General features: G+C 31.0%; 1 long non-coding RNA gene across 1 annotated transcript in view; it reads left to right on the forward strand.

The window, feature by feature from the left end:
* The first annotated feature begins 3569 nt into the window (after positions 1-3569).
* The window catches only part of LOC137851217 (uncharacterized), a 33415-nt gene continuing 19346 nt past the window's right edge, over positions 3570-17638 (forward strand). The window contains exons 1-4 of the long non-coding RNA XR_011093077.1: positions 3570-3758; positions 13436-13556; positions 15693-15757; positions 16654-16686. This is a non-coding gene — a long non-coding RNA (uncharacterized lncRNA). The remainder of the gene's footprint in view (positions 3759-13435; positions 13557-15692; positions 15758-16653; positions 16687-17638) is intronic.

A 17638-nucleotide genomic window follows, 5' to 3' on the forward strand; every position in this document is an offset into this window, starting at 1 on the left:
ACAGAGACCGCCATACTGAGAACTGAGATTCAGCAGCTAAATCGGGAACTGCAGGGTGTGCATAAGCAGTGCAGAAAGACAGGTAATAATGTACAAAAATAGTAATATTACAGAAATGTGAATTTGGCACAGTCTAATGGAACAGAATTTTCAATCACATGGACGTATGATTGTTGTAATCAAATGACTATAAAGGGTTCCCTGTACTGCTTTAGGGTAAATTTACAGCTATAGACTGTGTCTTCATCAAAACTAAATAAACACAACTGATTTCTTTTATTTCTATTTCTGTTCTCTTATCTTTGTAGTAATTTGGTAAAACAACTATTTCTGTCTCAAAACACCTGCTCATTCACTGGCAATACAAGGTATGATTTGAACTTAACAAATTTGATGTAATTGCTAATATTTAGGTGACTTTTTAAACTGATATGATTAATCCCCACTGTAGAGAAGGTAACAGCTTTAGCAGTAACACACTAATGAATATTATATATATATTTTTTTTTTTTGAGAGAGAATAATATCCACAAAAGCAAAATAAGATGCAAGAAAAACAAGCAATCATTTGATTATGGAAAAAAATGCTTTAAATCATTTTTTCATTGGTAATTTTGGTTTTTACACTTAACATCTGTGTTAGAACTGGTTTTCAAAATAAGCAAATGCAATGAGGAAATCGCTATATTAATATTTTGAAGTCATGGTATAGTAGAGTTTGAAATATACTACTTTTACCAAATAAATTATTAATGAAGTCATTTGGAACATAATAGACAGCCTGTGTCAACCCCTTAATTTTCTCTTCCACTATTCACAACATTGCCAGATACGTGTTTCTGGATAAAACCCCCTAGAGGTCTGCTGCAAATTCTTTTTCAATACAACCAGATCATTGCAGATAATTGTATTACACAGGGTATTGATCCAAAATCGTTGTGCACCGGAAACATCTGAAAAAACATGATTATAGCTTTCTGTTTATTGTTCGTACATCATATAAGCAGGCTTTTGTGTGAATCACCTGTAAGAAAGGCAAGGTGGAAACATCAGAGAAATTACCTCTTTACAAGAATCTATTGATCACTTTAAATCAAAGAAGTATGTTTGACATAAGATTACCTGCCAGTTTGAACATTAGGTACACTATGTTATAGCCTGGGGCAGTTGTAAGTCTGACAAAGGGATTGTAAATAAAGCATGCAGCTGCTAGCGCCTCTGGCTTGGGATCAACCAAGGCTCAAGTCCAAGGCATAGGTAAACTTAAAATAATTTAACCCTTTTTTACCAGGACACTGTGAATTAAAACAGGCTATTAAAAACAGTGACTAAGTGACTTTTTGCACGTTTAAATTGATATACTAATTGCACATACTAATATACATTGTTGGATCCATTTGCGAATCAAAACCAGTATAAATAAAATAGATTTAGAATGTACTTCGGTCTCCAGAAAACAGACAACACCTCTAAATGAATTCTAAGAACTTTAAAAACATTTTTAAGTATCTATTTATGGATAATACTGAGAATGTTATTTCAGATAAATTTGACAGTGACTTAATAAGTTCTGAAATTTGAATACATTTCATACAAAGGATTATCTTTTACATAAATAAATCAACAGCTGAAAAACTTTAAAGGGAAAAGGTAGGTATTACATGTAAAATATTTACCATTCTTTTGATTTCAAACTCAGATTGAATACTAGGAGCCCACAGATAATTAACTGTACTCAAATAAGGAGTCATGTTTTTTCAGTGAGACCATCTACCTCAGGAAATTTGCATACAAATGTATGACAGAAATGAGTCCAAAAAGCCCCAGTTTTGTTTTATATTATATTTCTTTTTGAATTATGGTAGTTTAGGCTTATTTACACCAAAACTATTATTGCTTAAAAAACTCATTTTTATATATGAACAAAAACTTGTAATAAGTTTTTCTATTAGACTACATTGTTATTTCAGCATTTGTTGGCATTACTAAACATTTAACTCATTAGTTAACAGACATTCAGATGTGCTTGAAATTCAGTAAAGATGAGCTGTGGCTCATATGTGTCACTTGTTAAACAATTAGCTGTTCTTCTCAGTTGTGTACTTTCCTTGGGCACAAATTTAGATAATTTGTAAACAGTACTTTTTTTTTTTTTTTTTTTAGCTTACAGAAATGGTTACTATTGTCTTGTTTTGTAAGAATTGCGGTTTTGTTATGGTCATAGAGAACAAAGCTTTTTTTTTTTTAATATATAGAGAGAAAAATAAATTGTTCTGGATGATCTAGGTTTGTAAAGATAGATATGATAGCTGTTCTTGTGCACAAGGCGAATATTGTTGGACATTAAAGACAATAAATGCAAAATCATTTAAACAGAAAACAAATGTTATTCTTTAAAGTATTCTATACATCTAAGCCCAGAAAACATTGTTTTTCTTGACTTCATTGAAGCCTAGTGTACTTATCACTCTTTAATATTATATTACAACACATTAAAACCAAGCTTTTTTTTTTTTTAATTTATTTATGATCATGTGAACTCCACTTGTATGGTACTTACTGCATTGCGATCACTAAAAGCTTCTTCATTTTTTTTTTTTTTTAATTCTCTCTTGTCAAATTTCAAAATAATTTTATTACCTACTGATGTGAATGCTTCCTATAACATGTCTGTTGTACTTGTTTAATGATCAGTTCAACTCCAGTATATCTAATATTAAAACTGGTACCTAAATGTGTGAATGTACCTGAAGCTGTATATTTACAGAACAAAAACAAATATGTGTGTACACATACACCCATACCTCCCCACAAATTCATACGTGCATATAATAAGGGTCAAATATTTAAATTAAAACCTATGTACATATATGTTTTAGGAAAATGGTCAACAAAGAACAAAGGAAAAATGTCTTTGTCTTAAATCACTTATTTTTCTGAGAGAGCTGGCAGCGTACAGCTATCTGGTTTCTTTTGGTCTAAGGAAAGATTGCCATCTATTGGATGACCTTGGAAACGAATGGGTTTTTACTATGTATGTAATCTGTAATTCAAAAAAATAATAATAAAAAAAAATAAAAATAATAAAATACACACACACACAAAGAAAAGTACCATAATGAAATTGAAGACTTTGAACTTAAATAGTATACATTATGATTATGAAACAGGAGAACAACTGCTATCGTCTCAAAACTGAGATTTTAAATTCCAGAATAATTTACATTATATGAAAACAATAGCTATTTGCTTTAGAATGAACTAAATACTGAATGTCTGTATATACAGTAATATTTGGTAGCAGTTTAAATGTTTTGCAGAATACTGAATCCAAGTTTCTTTATTTAACTTTACTGAAATATAAGGAAAGAGTTTTAAACCAGGTTTTAATATATTTGTAGCATATATTCCTCTCAAGATTTGGGAACAGAATGATGCTCTTCTCCTGCAAACAATATTTGTCCAGCTTTCACAGACTGTTGCACTGCATTACATTTAAAACAAAGATATCGCTTGGCTTGGGTTTAAAATGTAATGCTTTTTTTTTTTTTTCATATATATCTTTCAGCCCAAGAACTTGCCAGTCAAGATGAAAAACTTCTTCTAATGGAATCCAGCTTGAAAGCAACTCAAGAGCAGCTAAGTGAGCAAATAGCAGAAACAGTTCACCAAGAACAGAACAGTAGAAAATCACAGACAGAGCTGAAGACCCTGAGAGAACATATTATAACATCTGAAGAAGAAATTAGTGATTACAAGTGAGTTATTGCTTTTTCAGTATTTGATAAGCAGAAGACATAAAGTAAACAGTAAATCCTTTTAATAGTATACTGTGTTAAACACTTTTTCAGGTAAGATGTAATATAAATATTTTCTATAACTATTGAATTAAATTTTAAATCTAAATGGTTAAAATATGTTTTAAAATATATTGTGTACTTAAAAATTGAATTTAAAAATATTGTTGTTAGTAGTCTTTTTAAATTTTGAAATGAAAAAGATTCTGTAGTGTTGAAGCAAAATAATATGTATAATTATTACCTATATATTGATTGTATTCTCATCTTCCTCTTTTTAGAGAGCAAAGTTTACTTGTGGGCCTTACTGTCCTTATATATTTTTAAATGAAGCTGTCTCTAAGCAAGACAGTGTCAAATTAAAGGAAATTTGGTAACATCAAGGTACATACATATGAGGTTGCTAAAAAATTAAAATAAATAAATAAATAAAATACATACTGTACTTTAGAAAAGTTTACATTGAAAAAAATACCTCTGTTCTTCTCAGAATAATTTAATATCTATAAACTTAAATGTTAACTCTCAAGATTTAATTAAAAAGTACTAATCTTCAATAACTCTTAGTTATAAATTATCATGATTTTAAATATATTTTTGTATTGAGCCACAAACTGATTAATTATTCAATGATTTAGAGTATGGTAAAAATGATTCACTTCTGTTGATTTTTGCCTTATTGTATGCAAACTGTTACTCTATCCTTACAAATGTCATATTAAAAAAATGTTAAATCTATAAACAAAATCTCAAGCTGTTTTTTAATATCACAGAACACAGATGAATACTTTATACAAGACAGTTTGACTGAAAAAGTCTGTTCATTCAGTGGTACATTGAACACTCAAAGCTAAATATTTTATCTCAGATTTGTGGCAAGCATCAAAGATTGCCTCAGCAAATCTCCTCTGGTTTGCTACGTTTAGATGCAATAAACATAATATGTCTAAAATCACAATATGACAATGTTGTAATTTTTACACTCAGTGTAAATGACTTTCAGACTGAAGCTTCACCCTTTCTGTAGTCAAAAGGTTAAAATCAATTTTATTTGCAGAGGACTGGGAAAAGGTCCATAAAAAAAAACAAAACAAAACAAAACAAAAACAAAAACATTGTCTTCAGTAATGTGTCTTCATTTCTTTAAATAAAATAGCTTGGTGGTTTTCAACCTCCAGTTATATCTCTAAAGACATTACTACTACTTCTCTAGGGAGACTAGTGACACTGATTTGCTTTCCTAACCTAGCTTGACTCTTTTTCTACAGTAGGTTTTCTTAACCATTTCAAGCGACTCCTCAGTTGCCAAAATATCATGTTATGCAAATTCCTGTGGATACTTATTTGAAAATAAAAAGGTTAAAAACTTCTAGGACTACTGGTTGTAACTTACTGTGAGATAGTGGTGGTGGTGGTGTTGGGGGCAGGGAGGGGAGAATTGAAAATTCCAGCTGTATCCGATCAATCGTATGATGAAATACATTTGAGGGAGAAGGAATCTTGCAAAAGTTGAATGAAATGAGTCTTTCTGTTGTTGAACTAGAAATTCAAATGGTAAATGTTAGAAGACTTTGTGAGATACTTTTGTTTTTACATTTTTACAGTATACATTGTGTGAAAAAATCAAAACTTGAATGAATCTATTAACAAAAAAAATATTAACTAAACTACCCTTTTCTATTTTATTTCATATATTAGTTTAGTAACTTCAGAAGTTTGTTATTTTAGTACAGGAACTGAACTTTGAGCAATGGGAGTTTTTTGATAACTGTATAGATTATTAAAATATTTTATTGACATTGGTTAAGTTTTAACTTTAAATTTGTAATACTTGAATGTTAAGAGTACTATGACATTACTGCAGGATCATAGAGAAGTATTTGTCAAATTAAGAAAACTAACACTGTAGATTTAAAACAACAGTTTTAACTAAGTTGAGCTAATAAAGCTAAACTCTTAAAACTAAATAAAATATAGATTTTAGAAGCTGAAGTCTTCCTATAAAATAACATTTTACTGTATACCTGAAAACAAACATGTTGTGCCAGTCAGTATCTGCTGTGCTCAGTTCCTTGGGAGACAGAAAGAACAATGGATCTCTGTCCCCTGGGTCTTCTGGGACAGGGAATGTCATAAAGGTTATGTTCAGTCACTATGAAGGGTACAGCACATGTTGTAAATCAGGATCCCTTTGGTGCTGACTTCTTCGGAGTCATACAGTCCTGGACTTTACCTACTGCCCTACTTAGTGATTCTGGCAAATGCATCTGGTATCAAGGTGAGAGCATAGGACCTTACAACGAAAAATACAGTGCAGCATAAATTGATGGGTTTAAACTGCACAGAGAACTAAGATTCTGTTATGGCTGTTGTGGGGCCTTTAAGAGGAAAAGTCTATTTCTGCCATTTCTGCGTGTTTTTATTTCTTTATTATGAAATCATATATTAAAACTTATTTCTCCTGGAAGTGGTAAAAAGAGAAGGGATTGAAGAGCGCTTAAAAATAATAAAAGGAGCATTATTTTCATTAGATACACAAATAAAAATAATTAGTTTTAAAATAGAATAAAAATATTTCCTGCTAACTTCACAAGATGCCAAAAATGCATGCATTCCAGGTGGAAACAGCTAAATGTTTTAAGTAGTCACAAGATCTGTTCACTGTATACTGATTCTGGAAGAAATAAACTTAAAGTAACACCTGCCCCACCCCCCCACCTCCAATATAAGCCTGTTACACTTGAAAGATTTGTTCGGAATGTCCAGTGGGAACCTGGAAATCGTAATAATTTGTAGTATCGATTGTGTGAAGCTATGCAGCTGGGGCCTCTGGTGAATAGACAGGAATAGACATTTTATTGATTAACTTTTACAGTCATATTTTCAAGACTCTGCTGCAACATAATTTTCACTTCCCAGCTTTGTGCTGCTGCATCATGAAACTTGAATTCTTCTCTCTTAACATTTACCCACCTGAGGGAAACAGTATGGACTTGTCTCTTTTAAGCTGTGCTCTGCAGAAATGCATAATACTTGGTGCAATGAATTCTTCAGAATTTTCCCTCTGCTGTCACAATAAAATGAAAAATCTTCAGAAGTGATGTTAGTAAGTATTACATAAGTTGAACCTTTCATCCACAATAGATTATATGCTATTGTGTAATACCTTATAATAATTTTTATCCACCTTTGCTTTTTTATTATTTTTATTTATATATATTTTTATTTTCTAAGTGGCTAAGATCATTGCAAAAGCAACCCTTGTTCCTTACACCACCAAATTCCAGAAGTGTTTAATGGAATTAGTCCCATAATGATATAGGTGATTATAGTAGTCAGTGGAATTTTTAAAGAAAATATTAAATGGTTCCCTGAAAAACTGAAGTGAACTATGAATAAGAAAATACTCACTTTTAGGAGTGACAACATGCATTTACTAAAATTCCTTGTAAGAATACCAAAAGGGGAGTATTTGAATTTTTATCATTTAAAAAAATAAAAGTATATGTACTGAAGTCTAAAGTAGGTGAATCTTAGAAAGTGTTACTTTGTATTTCTGAAGTTACTCATTTCCAGAAAAGAAAGAAGTGGCATTATGCCATTTTGCAAAGAACTGTTGCATTTTTTTCCCCAGCATGGGTTTGCTTTCTAAATTATATGCCTAAAACATTACTCTTTCATGCACATACACAATTAGTAGGAAAAATCCCTGTCTGTTTTTCATACTTTACTTGGTTACTTTCACTTGGGTCATGTTTGTAAACTAAGTTTAATAATAGCTTTCACAAAATAGGCCGAATATTCACATGTGTTGCAACTGATGCTAGTATGATTTAGACCTCTGTCACGCCATTATTTATTTTTTTCTGAAATTTAATTTTTAATGTATTCTAAGTATACAAATATTTAAGATATTTGTGGTCATGTTTCCTTTTATCCTCCCCCTCTCATCAGAGACATCCCACTGTGCTCCACTTCATGGAGCCACCACTAAGGTGGAAATGCTCCCAGCCATTACTAAAGGTTCAGCTTGTTTACCAGAAAGAAATAATTCCTATTTTCACTTAAAAATTCAGAAAAAATGTGAACAACTTTAAGTTAAGAAAACAGCATTAAAGAAAGAGGGAGAACAGGAGCTACTGAAGGCCCTAATGCCTATTAGACCTGGAGTAATGTCGAAACAGAAACAGCCTCAGTCAGATGAAGAACTAGAAAAATTGTAAAAAGTAGGTAAGATTCTTTTTATGCAAGGAAAGACTTTATTATCTAGGAAATTGAGAAAAGTAACATCACATCCTACATCCTAAAGGCTTCCTAGGCCTCAGTCTTTCAAGCATTTATGAATGTCAACAGTTTCATGAAACCAATTACCTTATATACATGTCAAAGTCTGTTCACAGGTTTGCAAGATTGAAGATGAAAACTGTCTTAATATAACTATTGTTCATGATTTTATTTAGTAGTTGTGATGCTTTATTACAGATGTTAGGTAGTGAATCATAATAATAGGAAGTAGGTGAAGTGACTGATTATGTTAATTTAGATAAATTTAACAGAAATTCAAATGAATGTGATTTATGTGTGTGTGTGCACATGCATGTGATTTACTCAAAGAAGGGTGAAATAATATTATTTTTTTCTAAACATGTGTGGATATGTTTAAATGAGCTTAAAGTAGTAATTGAGTAAGTTTTTTATGTTCTAGGTAGATAATCCTCTAAGTGTTCAAGACTCCATGAATAGCATGGTAACTTCATTGCTTGATTTAATGTTTAGTTTCCTATTTCTTTTCTATTTTGAAATATCAAGGTTAAGACTTCTTACAGTTATCAGAAAACATTTTCATTATTAAATAAGAAAATTAAATTTTTAAATTTGCAAGTTAAACAAATTTGAAATATTTAAATTTTTTACTTATAGTAATTTAAAAAAAAAATCTCTATATAGCAAAATGTTCCCCAGGAAGTGCAATTATTTAGACTGCACAAATTCAGGACTAGTTCTATTTCTCAAATTTAACCGTAGAATTCCAGGTTTTACTGAGGGATAACTGAAGGCCAAGTGGATACATTGCTTTAGTTGTTTATCTCAGAGAGAACAGAAAATCTGACCAATTTTAATTAGCTTCTATTATTTAGTTTGATTTAAATGCAGAAGATATAAAATCATAAACATAGAAGTATGAAGTTATAGCTAAGAAACTAAAAAAATGAAATTACTGCAAAAATGAAATTACTGCAAAAATGAAGTCCTGAAGTAAGTGAAAAATTGTGCTTATTGACTTTCAGAGTACCTCTGACACAAATACTTAATTAAATAAATGAAATAATAACAATAATATATCAGATGACCATCCTGGTGTAGAATATGATCCTATACATTGTGTCTTCCCAGGCAGGATAGTTACTACTGGGAAAAGCTAAACTGATGGCAACAGAAATCTACATGACAGTAAGCATTAGCAGTGGCAGGCAAAATTATTTAAGAAAAGAGAATATAAAATTAAGAAAGACAGATGGACTCATAAGAGTGAAATACAAATCAGGATTGATTTCAACATAATGTGGTAGAGGAATCCCCATTTATTGATCAACTTTAAAGCCCATGCACAGCACTTAAAAAGATAAAGTAAGCAAGGTCAGATAATCAAAGCATTTAAATAGTAAAAACAGCAACTGCCACTGTAGACTGCTAAAATAAATCCATAATACAAATTGCTTTAGCAAAAAGTGGATGAGCAGCTGATCTTCCTATTGAACTTTATACTGTTCAGTGACCACACTGGGAAAAGGATTGGGAGAAATGCCTTGAAGATCAATATTGAGTGAGATGTAGCAGGGATTCATTCTGAACATGAAAGAATTACAAGTATGAGAGTAGAGATCTTGAGGAAATGTCATCAAGAAAGGACTGTTCTTTTAAAATATCACATACATTACACAAACGTGATATTAGATCTATTATCCCTGAGCATTGAAAGCTTATTAAATTAGATATTTACTTATTGTAAAGCATGAACATAAGAAAAAGATAACTAATAATATTACTGGAATTAGAAGAATTCAATAACTTCTGTCTTTAAAAAAAAAAAAAAAAGACTTTTTAATATATTAATTAAAATGGTACTCATTTGATACTAGTACTTTCCAGCCGTATGTATTTTAAGATATTTTGCTGACTAGAAATGATAAAACAGAGAATTGTATTCTTTCTTTCTCTCTTCCGCATTCTCTCTTCCTCTCTTTCTCTTCCCCTCTTTCTCTCTTTCGTTCTTTTTTTTTTTTCCTGTATCCTGTTGCTTTTCTGAGTTCAACGTGCAGCTTCAATTAACCTGTTTAAGAATTATTCTTCCAAATTTGTTTTAAATAACATTTTCATAGATGTTTTTAATGTTTTATAGAAAGTATAAAACATTAGAAAGAATCTATTTCAAATGGTCCAAAATTGAATTCCTACTAAACCTTTTCAGGTTTTTCATTTATTTATTTATTTATTTTTAAATAAGATGTTTAAAAAACACTATAGTTTTCACTTCTACATTAATTTTTGCAGCACTTTAAAAAGTATTTATGAGAAAGAAATACTAGATGTAGTAGTACTGTAGTAGTTTATGGTTTCATATATGTTGTATTTTTTCACAGTTTTATTATATAATTTTGTGAGAAATATTGCACTTTCAAGGACATTTTGCCCCATTTAAATGCAAAAGCCTATTTTTTTTATTTGTTTGTTTGCTTGTTTTTGAATTTAATCTTTCCATTTCACATCCACTTCTAAAGGAAAGGTGGGGAGGAAAGTGTTAATTTCAGAAAGCAATAACTCATCGTTTCAAGATATTTGTATTTCAAACAATAATAACAACAACAACAAAAAGAATTAAAACTAGAGTATTTCAAACATTGTTTTCTTTTTAAAGAGAGTGTTCATGCTTTATTTGAAGGCCTTATTCAGCAAACTATGTTAAGGAACTGAGTCCCAAAAGCATAAAATTTGTTCTCTGTGGTAGCTCTATGATAGCCCTTCCCATAATGAATAGTTATTTACAACTAGTACTGGTTCCATATTTGCAATATGAATTGCTGATTACAGCAATTTCAATGGCAAATTGCAAAATAATATTCCTAGTTGTCAGAGAAAGGTCAGCTTATTTGCATTCATTAGGAACTTGGAGGGCCATACTGCAAGCTTTTCTTTTGGGATGCTTACACTTATTGATTTTTATACAGCTGTAGGAAAAATTAATTACAATTATATTTCATTTACCATTGGAGGCTGTATGATAATAATTATAATAATAACAAAAAAGTTCAACATCAAAAAATCATTCAGGAAATTATTTTTTTTTTAATTAAAATTATTAGATTTAACTTATTTAAAATAATGTCTTGAATGGTCTGAGGTTCTTACAGAAAGTTCTTACAGAACTTTTGTGAATAGTCATAATACTTTTATTTTCATGGAGGTGCATAAGCACTTACATTAATGTGACATAAAGTATTCACTACTTTTCTCTTTAGGAGTGATTTTTAAAGATGCTTTTAAACTCAGAAAACATTGAATCATATGCATAACTTTCCTTATGTAAGGAACTTTCTTTATATCACTTGTATAATAATTAACTCCAAAATTTGATTTAAGCAAATGAATAATCCTGGCATAATAAATTATCTTATTTGCACACTTACATTTTTTATCTAGTTCTTAAAGACCTTTCAAGACCAAGAGCTACATAAAATAGAACGGAAATATTTTAGTTGCTGTTGTCTGCTAGCTGCTTAGGTCTGAGAAATGTAAGTAATCTCTTCAAAAAGCTGAAATGGGAAAAATGCCAACAATGTGGGACCAGGAAAGGCAAATTGTCAGACTGAGACAAAACTTTGTGGAAATGGAAAGAGAAATGGAGAACTTAAGATTTACACATAGCAGTGATGCTCAGATGGTATGCATTGATGTATTTGAAATCCTGTTTGTATTATATTGAGAAATACTGTACATGATTAGTGCATATTTCTGTGAACTTTTAACACTTCAGATGGATTAGAATGTCTTATTTTGATCATATCCATATTGTTCATTGTGATAAGATTAGGTCCTGAGTCATTAAAAAATGTTTGGCTTATTTCCATTACATTCAAGCATGTTTTAAGTAGAAAAATATAGAATACAGTTTTCCATATTGTGCATATATAACACATGTTTGAGATTAATCAAACCATAGTCACCTCTAATTAACAGCAGAGAGCAATTCCAACATGGGGCAGAGCCAGATGACAAAGAAGTGAAGCACATATTTAAAAGATAATAATAACCAAAAAAAAAAAAAAAAGCTATGACTGAAATACTGAATAAAAAAATACTGAACCTGTGGTTCTGTGGGTACAATGAATAGAAACTGTCAAATAGTTCAGTTTTATTTTTTTTCTTAGTATGGACAAAAAAATCCAGAACCAAACACTTGTATAAGTAAATATATTCTTTCTACATTAACATTTTTTTCCCTTTACCCTCAGATGATTATAAACCCCTTGAAATGAAGAGCAGAGCAGAGGCACAGAGAAACAGAGATATTGTATTATGAAAATTCCACTACTGGATTCATTTTAAAACACCCTGACCACAGCCAGGATTGAAAACTTTATACTGTAAAACTTTACACAGTAAAATCATTCCTGCAAATACACTGTAGCCAATAACTTCAGGGTGTTATCTTATTGGGTCTGTGAACCAGTCATTTCTACTTTGCTTTCACTCCATCTCTTATTCTAATCATATTATTTATTACTTTTTTTTTTTTTTTTGAAGTATTTTCAGTGAGTGATCTCTCCTCAGATTCAACACACTTAATTTAAGATGAGTAGCATCTTAAATTCTTGCTATATAAAAAAGTTGCTTCCTTTTTTGTGTGTGTGTGTTACACCTAGCACTACAGCATTTTCAAAAGCTTTGCGTGATCTGATTACATCATGGTATATTGTGGTCTTTTGCTAGGACTACTCTGCAAGAAAACTAGAAATCAGTATCAGAACCTGCTTCCAAGCCAAGCAGATTTCAGGAGGCACCCAGACTAAAAAGTAAAAATGGATTCACTTTTTTCTTATGAATACTTTTCAAACTGAAAAAGGATTCATGGCTTGGTATATTGTCTGACTTTCAGAGGTCAGACAATGATTTGGCAAGCAGACACATTCTCTAATAGGGATGTAATTTTTGTTATTTTTTTGGCCACCTTGTGCCAGTCAGGCTAAGGTATACTGCATCAATATAAGTCTATCTGAAAAATTTTCTTAGCCATTATTTTTCTTTTTTTTTCATGTACAAGCCAGGAAAAATGCAGGATAATAAATACCAATAGCAAGACACCACCTATCTCCAAGACATCAGAATTTTTGAACAGAATTAATGTTGAACTTTAAGGTAAATGCTCTGTTGCTCTCTTTCTGTATTCACACACATATACATACACATAGGTTTTTTAATCTCATTCTTGGAAATGACTGGATTATTTTCATTTAAACTTTCCAAGATAATTTGGCCTTGAGCAAAAACTTGGTGAGACGAATTTCAACATAAACAAATTATGTTTGACAAAGCTCTAAGCAACTTAAAACTGTGTCTTATGTTGGAAATTTTTTTGATAGGCAGCACAATGATATGCCATGATATTACCATCCTGCCAATAGAGGAAGATAGATCAACATGGACGATCAACACCATCTTGCTGAAATGGATGAGAGCAAGCACAGGCTTTTTGGCTGATAGGTATGAACTGAAACTTTGAAAATAACAAGTACAATCCCTAATGTATGAAACTTAAACTTGACATAAAATATAATGTTCACTTGCTTATAATTTTCAGAGTTGTATTGTATGCCTATGCATCTATGAGGACAACAGTCTGTGATAGCATGTAAAATTTTAAAATATTTTTAAATCAAGGAAAATGTCCTGTTCTTGTTCTTGAATTCTTTCAATATTTTACTCAGAAATTTGTATGGAAAGGACTCGTCGTCTGTCATTTTTGTCAGTAAAAGCCATTCTTCTAAAACCAAGAGCTGCTTCTTTCATTTCCTTTTGCTTGTTTATTTTGCATGTGTTGTTCTGCTTTAGAAGATGTCATGGTTCTTTATGATTTTTTAAAGTTAATTCATTTAAATTCTTTTGCAGTTTTCTTTCAGATGGATATTTTAGTCATCAGAGTTCATAGTGGCAATATGTGTTCTTTTTCAAAATCTGGCAACCTCAAGGCCCTTAAAGACTCGAAAAATCCTTAATGCCTTTAACCAGAAGTTATTTTCAGTATTTCCAGGGATCTGTCTTTACATCCTGATTTGTAGAATAATTCTTGGTAGATGGTTCCATGAGTCTTACAAGTCAGGTGGTGAATTTGAAGTACAAACTTTTATCATAGGACATGACAATATTAAGTCCATCCTTGTCATTACAGATTTCTCAGGAGAATTGAATGTTCTGTGGTAGACATATTGTTGAACATTATTTGAATCCAATTTTTCTGAATGACTTTGCTTCTTTCTTTGCAGCTACAAAGCAAAATTTAATCTGTGGATTTTATGGCACAAAAATTTCTTATATAACGTTGTCAGATTTGTTATATTAAATTTAACCAAACGTCTGTTTATCTAAAAAGCAAACAAAAAACAAAAAATAGAAAATATAGTAACACCCCCCAAAAAAATACAATAACCTTCCCCCAAGGGGAAAAAAAAAAAAAAAGACAAAAAAGATAATATTTCTTAAGGTTTTTGTTTGTTTGTTTGTTTGTTTTTGTTTTTGTTTTTGTTTTTGTTTTTTTTTAGTTATTATTCATTGTTCTTCTTTACTTCTGAGTATGTTAAGCCACTTTTGCCATAATTTTATCCATCTATTTGGATGAGAACTTTCTTCATCTGTTACCATTACCCTGACTCTTCATGTTTGACTTGCAGAAATACCAGCTCCCCATTTATTGATACATCTACATCATAGTAAATTTGCTGTTTTTTCATTGTTAATGAAAAACAAGAGTTTAAAATCCTTCCACTTTGTCTGTTGCCAGATTTAAGTATACTTACTTAAGTTTGCTTATACCAGTGGCTAAACAAGAAGTAATAAAGTATTTATATTTACTGCCCAAGGTCTGAGATGGAATGCTGCTCACAACCCACAGTAACTTCCTCACATATTCTCCTTCATTGGAAGCATATTTGTTATGGATTGCTCACCTTTCACACGTCTTTAATACCGTCTACTGAGAAAAATATTAAAAAGTCAAATATAACTATTACTTTAATCAAAGGTGTTTCCTTGATCTGACAGACGTTGGTTGGTTTTCTCTCATCTTCTTGTTTTATTGCTTCGAAAAGTTGGCCTGGGCTTTATGACTATTTGACATCTGTTTCTTCACTGAGATTTGCACCAATTATATTTTGCCATTCATGGAATGCAAGTTTGTTTATTGCTATCCTACATAAAAATTTCTGCCAACTCTTTTTGTTTGTGTGGCAATTACATCACTGCACAGTGTAAACAATATTTGTCATAGTATCTACATCTACTATTACTTTTTTCATGAAGAGAAATGCATAAAGGCAAACCACATAAAGTGGTTAGCAGAAGTGATCTAGCTTTTCCATATTTTGGAGTGGAGTGTTATACAGTGACTGTGACTGTGGTGACTGTGGTTGCTTAAGTTCTATAAGATGTACTGTCATGGTAGTGGACTAATTAGTAAAGCTAACTCCAGAAAAGGAAATGTAGCGTATGGAAGCAAGTAGACATACTCTTTCTGATTCCTAGGCTACCTTCATAACAGGATTTTATTTTATTTTGTCGTGTAGATGTTGACTCTATGATATTTGGCAGTATGGCTGTTTGAACAAGTTGTCTATTTCCTTACAGGCTAGAAAATATCCTAATAAGGCTCAGCCAACCCCTGAAGCACGTTTTTAGAGGTTCTGTTTCAGGTATGCATAGAAACAGACACCGGGAATGTTTTCAGACATGATCATCATACTCTGCTATGGTCTTTTTTTTTTTTTTTAATACTTAACATACTTAACAAAAATAAAATAAAATAAAATAAAATAAATAAATAAATAAAAATCCTGCTTTCTTTGGAAAGGTAATTACCAGGCAGTTGCCAAGTGAGTAATGAAAAACTTGTTTTCTTGATAATGACTTCTTGAAAAATACCCAGATAGATCCCACAATTATTCTCTCATTCCCATGAACCCAAAGTTTTTATGAATATGGTATTCTGATGAGGATCTGAGTATTCTGAGAAGGTGAGGTTTCATAATATACAGTAAGGTATATATAGTAAGGTATTCAAGATATCCTGAGTTTGCACAAGTGATACACTCCAACACTGAGACCTACATGACTAGAACAATGTTAGATAATACACCTAAGTTATGCAATAGACAACTGTTCCTTCTGATATATATATATATTAACAGATATTAATTATTTGCAGAGAAATAGCTTTCTGTAGCTTTTTTTTAAAGCCACATTTTCAAACACTAAGCTGAAAAGTATAGGAAAGAAAATAACATCTTAGCTAGTCTATCATAAAATATACTGATCAGTCTTTACAGAACAATTGAAAATATTCACTTATACACCTAACAAAAGTTTATCTCCAACCACCAGCTTATTTCCTCACTGTAAGAAAAGGAACACAGTATCTGCCTGGTCTCTGAGTATGACACTTTATTATTAAAATAGTCCAAGAAACTGGAAGTCTATATCTCTTCCAGAAGATAAAGAACTGGAAGGCTATATCTCTTCCAGAAGAAGAAGAATTGTAATATTTTATCTAATTATGCTTTTTTTTTTTTTTTTTTTTTTTCTTGGCCAGAATAAAAACTATGGTGCCAACCCTATGGAATTGGTAAGCCTTCACACTTTGGGGAAAAGTAATTTTGGAAAATATTTTGAAGTAATCTTTGTCAGAAAAACAGCTGACAAAAATCTGAAATGAGAACACAGTATGTCAGGGAAAATTCAGAAGTTAAGCTGTATCTTTATGTAACCTTACAGAATCCAGCCCAAATTCTGAAGAGTTATGGCATTTCTACTTGTATATTTAACTGAAAAAAACCACCACTTTTTTTGATAGAGAAGCTAAGGAGAGTCAGATAGAACAGTTGGGGCTTGGGGATTTATTTAGTTGGGAATTATTCTTAAATTATGAACATAAGCTCCTGAGAATTATAGGGCTGGTAAACTTACTGGCTGAATGAGTTTCTTGGAGTTTTTTCTTCTACAGTCCCTTAATGTACCCCAATGTTTTTAAAACAAATTTTAAAGAATTTACATTACATTAAGAGATTTTACATTTTCAAATGGGGGGGGGAATTATTTATTTATTTTTAATACTAGATTTTTTATGTGTTTGTATTTTTTATGTATTCTGGGATATAAATGGATTTTTATATGTAAAGATTTACAGGATAGTAAATTGTCTTGTCTTTGGTATCAAGATAAAAAATGGATACCATTTGAAGAAACGTATGCGAAGAACAAAATCAAAAGAACAAATAAGGAAATGTATTCACAGGAGCCGGGTATTGTATAGTGAATCTTGGTATATATGGCTGAAAGTTTGCCAAATTCATTTGCCCACTCTGGAGCTTTGGTTTAAATCATAGTTATTGATAAGGCCAGATAAAGTTCAAGAGAACTAGTTCTCTCAGCTGCCTTCTCTTACATATGTATTTATAGAAATGAATATCCTTTTGTTTGTTTGTTTATTGATTTTTACTTTTAACTTGACACAGTTTTTAAAAAAAATAATGTGGCTTGATTGGTCATAATTTGCATCCCTGAAATTAATAAGCAAG

This window comes from Anas acuta, chromosome 2 (assembly GCF_963932015.1).
Source record: "Anas acuta chromosome 2, bAnaAcu1.1, whole genome shotgun sequence".
NCBI lineage: Eukaryota > Metazoa > Chordata > Aves > Anseriformes > Anatidae > Anas > Anas acuta.